Below are 6,000 nucleotides of genomic sequence, written 5' to 3' on the forward strand. Positions count from 1 at the left end.
GAGGGGTTATTATCTACCACAAAAGTTATTTAACGACAAAACTGAAAACTTGAAGCAGTTCCAAAAAAGTTACCCTTGATTCCTCCATCATCCTATCACAATGACTGATAATCTCTCTTTGTAACTCTTTCCACTCTGTTTTCCTACTGAGTCTTTCACATAGTTATAATTATACCATCTTGTGTCTGGCATTGTTACTTGATATATACCAGAAGTCTTTTCCTGTGCTGCTGCATGGTCTTCATGATACTCAAGAGCAATGCTGCATACTATTCCACCAAACAGATACGCTGTCATTCAGTGAACCAATCCCTATTGGTAGGCCTTTACAGTGACATTTAGGTTGTTTCCATCATTCCACTCTTGTACACAATGAGGCAATGAACAAACGTACACACACAGCTCTTTCTAAATTTGTGGATTCTTTCTTTAGGACAATTCCTTAGGAATTACCCAGCCTAAGGAAATAAACACTTTGACACCAACAGCCAAATTACATTCCCAAAGGTTATAGTGATTTCACTGCCACCGGCAATGAAGGAGAATGTTTGTTTCACTGCATTCCATCAATTTTTCTGGCTTCAGGGGCACAGATTTAAAGCCCTTGCCAAATGTCATTTGGCTCATTCTCAATATCCTGTTTGTACTCTGGGGAAACATGCTTTTTGGCGTTGAATATAAACCTAAAAGTGTCATGTTTCAGGTATGTTTTCATTAGTCATAACGAATTAGCCTGTCAATAAATTCAACCCTTTTGTCCCAAAACACATGAAGTTAGAGGCCAGCTTCCTAGTAATGATTTTTTTAAAAATCGTTTAGTAGGACAGCATCACTCCTCACTACAATAGCTGTGGAGCATATCTGGAACATGTCAACATCCCTTCCTTGTCTCCGATAGCTGTGCCAGCTGAACCTACCTGGGAGATCCTCAGCTGCCCACCCTCCTGAACTTTGCAGAAAACAGCCTGACCTCCCCGTCCTTGCTCAGCAGGCAGCCTCAGGCTGCTGTGACAACGCAATGAAGGAAAGCCAAGTTGGTGCCTAGATCTGTGGCTGCCTGTAGTCCCAAGTTAAAGCTTTTTCCAAAAATGATAACATGACGACACTAACAACAATAATCAATATCTCCTCAGTAATTGCTAAATTTCAGGCAGAATGCTAAAATGATTCATGGATCCTTTCATGTCTCCTTACAAGAAGTCTAGAAGGTGTGTGATATTGTGATTTCAAAGATAAGAAAATTGAGACTCAGGGAAGTTAAGAAACTTGTGAAAGGCCACGCAACTAAAAAGTGGCAGAGCCAGGTTGTGAGGCCAGATTTTATCTGACTCCAGAGGAAGATTCTTAACCACCATATTAGGTAGGGTTGAGTGCTAAAATTATCTACAAAATGCTATCATAGTGAGTTGCTTATCAAGACCCAGTGTCTTAGGGAAAAGCCCCCAGTGCCTTTCTATACTTTCAAAGGAAAGAAAAAGGGATGGCCCCTAAACAATAGCAGGATCTTGGAAGAGAGAAACAGAGATCATGAGGAGGCATTTGTACCTTACCCACACATTTTTTTGCTGTTTGACTTTTCTCAGCTGGAAAATAACATAAAGAAATAAGTGTGTAATTGGGTTCAGCGTCCTGATTTGTCTCCCAGAGCACAGGACTGGGATTGAATTCTGGGCTCCCTCATGTCTCTGCTTTCCTCGAGCATTCCCCTAACTACTGGACCCAGGGCACCGGGCCAGAAAGAAACACAGACTGAAGGTGATACTGAGCCAAGGTCTCCAAGCCAGGAGGCTGCCCCTACAGACACAGACACAGACACAGACACAGACACAGACACAGACACAGACACAGACACAGACACAGACACAGACACAGACACAGACACAGACACTCCAGCACACATCTGGGGCGGGTAGATGCAAATGTTCTCTTCTTCAGCCTCAAGAGCCCTCAGGCCAGGTGTCAGATTCTGGTCAGTCTCAAACAGCAGCTTGAAGTCCTGACTTCCACCCTCTGACCCTTTCTAATCCCATCCTCCCTCATTGCTGCTGCTGTCGCTAATTCCTCTTGTGGCACCTGCTCTGCTCATGGGTGCTGCTCTTGGTTGTTGTTAGCAGCAGCAGTAGCAGCAGCAGCAGTAGTATTAGCAATAATAATAGTGACAGTAATAGTAGTAGTAGTGATGGCAGAGTTGGTGGCAGGTGTAAGAATTGCTACCACCACTGCCCTGGCCTGTGTGGCTCTGTGGTTAGAGCATAAACCCACACACTGAAGGGTCTCAGGTTCTATTCCTGGTCAAGGGCACGTACCTGAGTTGCAGATTTTATTGCAAGTTCTAATCCCTGGCCCCGGTCGGGGCTCATGTGGAAGGCAACCAATTGATGCGTCTCTCTCACATCGATGTCTCCCTCTCTCTCTCTCTCTCTTCCTCCCTCCCTTCCACTCTCTCTAGAAAGCAATGGAAAAAATACCCTCAGATGAGAATTAAAAGTAATAATAATAATTACTACCACTACTATTTATCCAGCCGTTCCTGTGTTCCAGGTCTTATGCTAAGTACTTTGCCTGCATATTTTATTTCACCTCCACAGCCACCCTGGGCAAGGTGAGTGTTAATAATCCCACATTATGGATGAGGAAATGAGGTTCCAAAATATTGTGCAATGTAGCAGAGCTGGGATTTGAATCCAAGTCTATATGCCTCCAAGGTCCATGCTTTTAACTGCCATGTTCACTCCCTCCTAATGGGAAATGGGTTTTCTATTGACTACTAGGCTGTGTGCTAGCTGAGACTTGTCCATAAGTTCTCTGTATTAATTTCCTATTTTAATAATAAACTGCCACAATTTTGTGGCTTAAAACACGAAATGGGTCTTATGGAGCTAAAATAAAGGGTGTCAGCAGGGCTGCCTTCTTTCATTCTTTCCAGGGGTTCTGGGGAGAAACCATTTCTTTGCCTTTCCAGCTTCTAGGTGCCACCTACATTCTTTGGCTCATCTCCAATGTTTTTGTCATCACATCTCCTTTTTCTCTAACCCTTTGGGCCTACCTGAATAATCCAGGATAATCTTCCTGTTTCAAAATCCTTAATTAATCATACGTGCAAGGTCCCTTTTGCCATGTAAGGTAACATACTCATAGGTTCAGGTGTTAGGACATGGACCTCATTAGGGAGGGACATTATTCTGTCTACCCCACCCACCAAGGGCCAGTTTCCTCAACCTAAAGCCAGGCAGGAAGGGAAAGGCCCATTGAGCGGCAGTACACACCTCCCCTCCCCTCAGATGCTCCCTCGCCAGGGTCATGGAACTTGGGCATGGGCTTGGTCTGCAGAAGGATGTATCGAGAGCAGAGGGTCAGAATGAAAGGAGTTGGTTGGTCACCCACAGAATTCAGAGTTGAGCAGAGTTAGAGGCAATGGAGAAGGCATTCAGTCCAGTTTACCACCGCAGGCTTCCCCTCCACATTTTTGACAGGTCTTTGCTAGAATATGTCCTGAAACAGAACCTCACTCATTTAAAAGACAGCCAGCTTCATTGCTGGCCGCTCTAGTTGTTAAAACCTATCCTTTAACGTAAGCCTTCTTCCTCTGAAACGTACCCATTGGTCCTAGAGCTGAGGCTGAACCAGCCCTTTCCCTCTTCTGCAGGTGAGTCCTTCAGCTGTCATGGAGACTTTGAAGGGTGCTTTTGCTAAATCAAAGGCAACATTTGCACCTGGGATGTGTTCTGCCATCCTCCACTGCCACCGTTCAAGTGGATACTCTAGTGCCATCAGAGTCCCACGGACAATACAAATCTGGTGCCTGTCACATGATAAAGAGCTCTTAAAGGCAATGTCCAGGACTGGTGTCCAACAGCAGAGCTGATTCAACCTAGAAAGGGAAGGGCAGAAACATGCTTGGAAGCCTGGCCAGGAGCCACAGGCTCCTCTCTTTAAAGCAGCTGCCAGAACTGAGAGACTAGAAGCAAGGGATACAAATTATGTGTGGTGTGTATCAGAGGATACGGTACCTCCTACAGCTTTCATCCGGACTGAAAGTACAATTCAGGCCTGATTTATTTCCTCCTAGGCCCTGCTGCTGCCCTGTCTCTCCACCATGTCTCTCCCTCTCCTCTTCTATCTGTTGAAACCACTGAGCACTTGTGTCCTGGGCCTTTGTCATTTGCCCTCCATGCCATTCCTCTTTTTCCCCCTCTCTTGTCTGTATTATAGGAGGCTGACCCCACAGGCTGTGTTTCTCTGGCCCCCAGATCAGCTGGCTTCTTGCATATTTGGCCAATGGAAGGCCCTGGAGGGAGACGGGGGAAGAGGCCAGGCTATTTCTCCCCAACATATACACCCCTGGCTGCATCTCTACTTTTCCCCTGTGGTTCCAGTGTCTTTGGGTGTCCATGGTTCCTGTGCCCTGGTGACCTCCTCCCACTGACCTTCTGACCTAGGGGTGGAAGTAGCTTTCTGCTGCTGCTAATCTCTGAGTAGCATCATGTTCCCAGTGTTTTTAGTTTTTGTTTCTTCCATCACTTGTGTAACTAGTTCTCTTTATTAACATCTCTGTTTTAAATACTCAAAGTGGTACTTGTTTCCAGATGAGAAATTACCTATACTGTTCTGGAAGTCCTAAACTCCCTCCCTTAGACCCAGTATTGATTTTCTCATTTAGCAGCCTTGGTAACTGATCTAGAAAATTCCCTTATCAGAGGAAGATATAGATCTGTGAGACCCGCAAAGGGCAAGGGTAGGATCCAGTTCCATTTAATTCAACAAATATGCCTGTCCGCAGGTCTGTAACTCTGGTTTTATGTGGCAGAGGGGAACCGAATGGACTTCGAATATGCTGGCAAAGCTTCAGGCTTGCAGTGTGAGTTCAGTAAACTCCCGAGAAGCGCCCATAACTTGAGTTCAGTGCAGTCCCCACAAACATCCTATTGGACCTGAGTCTAATAGCCTCCCCTGGACATCCTCACAGTCAGTCAGTACATCTCCCAAGAGGCCCCTTTGCCTGAATCCATGAGTCCCTGGGCAGCCTTTGCAGCCTGGATTTAATGCATTTCCCAAAAACGTCCCACAGTTCAGTCACCTCACTAGGATATCCTCAGAGCCTGGGTTCTGAGCATTTCTTAAGGGTTCCCACAGCCTGAGTTTAAAACATTCCAGAAGAAGCCCCTTGCAGCCTGAATCCCTCTATGTCCTACACCCCAGGAACCCCCTTTCCCCTGCCTGATCTCAGAAGCCACTTTACCCCCAACCCCCATTACTCCAGGCTCAGTCCTCTGCTCTAAGGTACCAAGACCCAAGCTCATTAAAAAAGCTGAAGCCAGGAATCTATTTCTTCAGTGGAGGGAGCAAGCTAGGTCTCTGTCCCTGGTGCTTACCCTGACAAAGGCCTCTGCCCCTTGCTGACAGGCCTGAATCCTCGCCTACCAATCCCCTAGGAGATCCTCAGGGGTGGCCACAGGCAGATCAGGGTGCAGACTCGGGATGATGGGAAAGTGGGATCCCAGGCAAGGATGGGGGGGTGACTCTACCTGGCAGCTCTCCCCCCCTTCCTCTTTTTCCCAGCTCTGCAGACTGTTGGGAGCAACTCCCAAGTCACGCTGCCTGAATGGACCTCACAGTGAGTTGGAGGTGGCCATGATGGCCGTCACCCAGGCCAGCATCTTTGCAGGGAGCTGGTGGAGGTTTCTGTTGGAGAATTCATCAGCATCACCCCCCACCCCAGGAAGAAAGTTTTGGACTGTGTGGGCCAAGGGCTCATGCTCTCTACTACAGGGATCAGGAAATTATTTAAAAATCATTATTTGACCCCATCAATGCCAGGAAATTTATCCTGATGACCATAGGGACTCTCTAAAGGATTTTAAGCAGATGAGGACAAGATCATATTTGGATTTTTGAAAAAATCTGCTGGCTGGTGATCTGGGGAATGGTTTTTAAATGGGATATCAGGAGCAGAGAGACCAGTGAGCAGGTTGTTGCACTTGACTAGGCAAGAGATGGGGG

The sequence above is a fragment of the Miniopterus schreibersii genome (genome assembly GCF_964146895.1).
Source record: "Miniopterus schreibersii genome assembly, chromosome: 1".
NCBI classification, from domain to species: domain Eukaryota; kingdom Metazoa; phylum Chordata; class Mammalia; order Chiroptera; family Miniopteridae; genus Miniopterus; species Miniopterus schreibersii.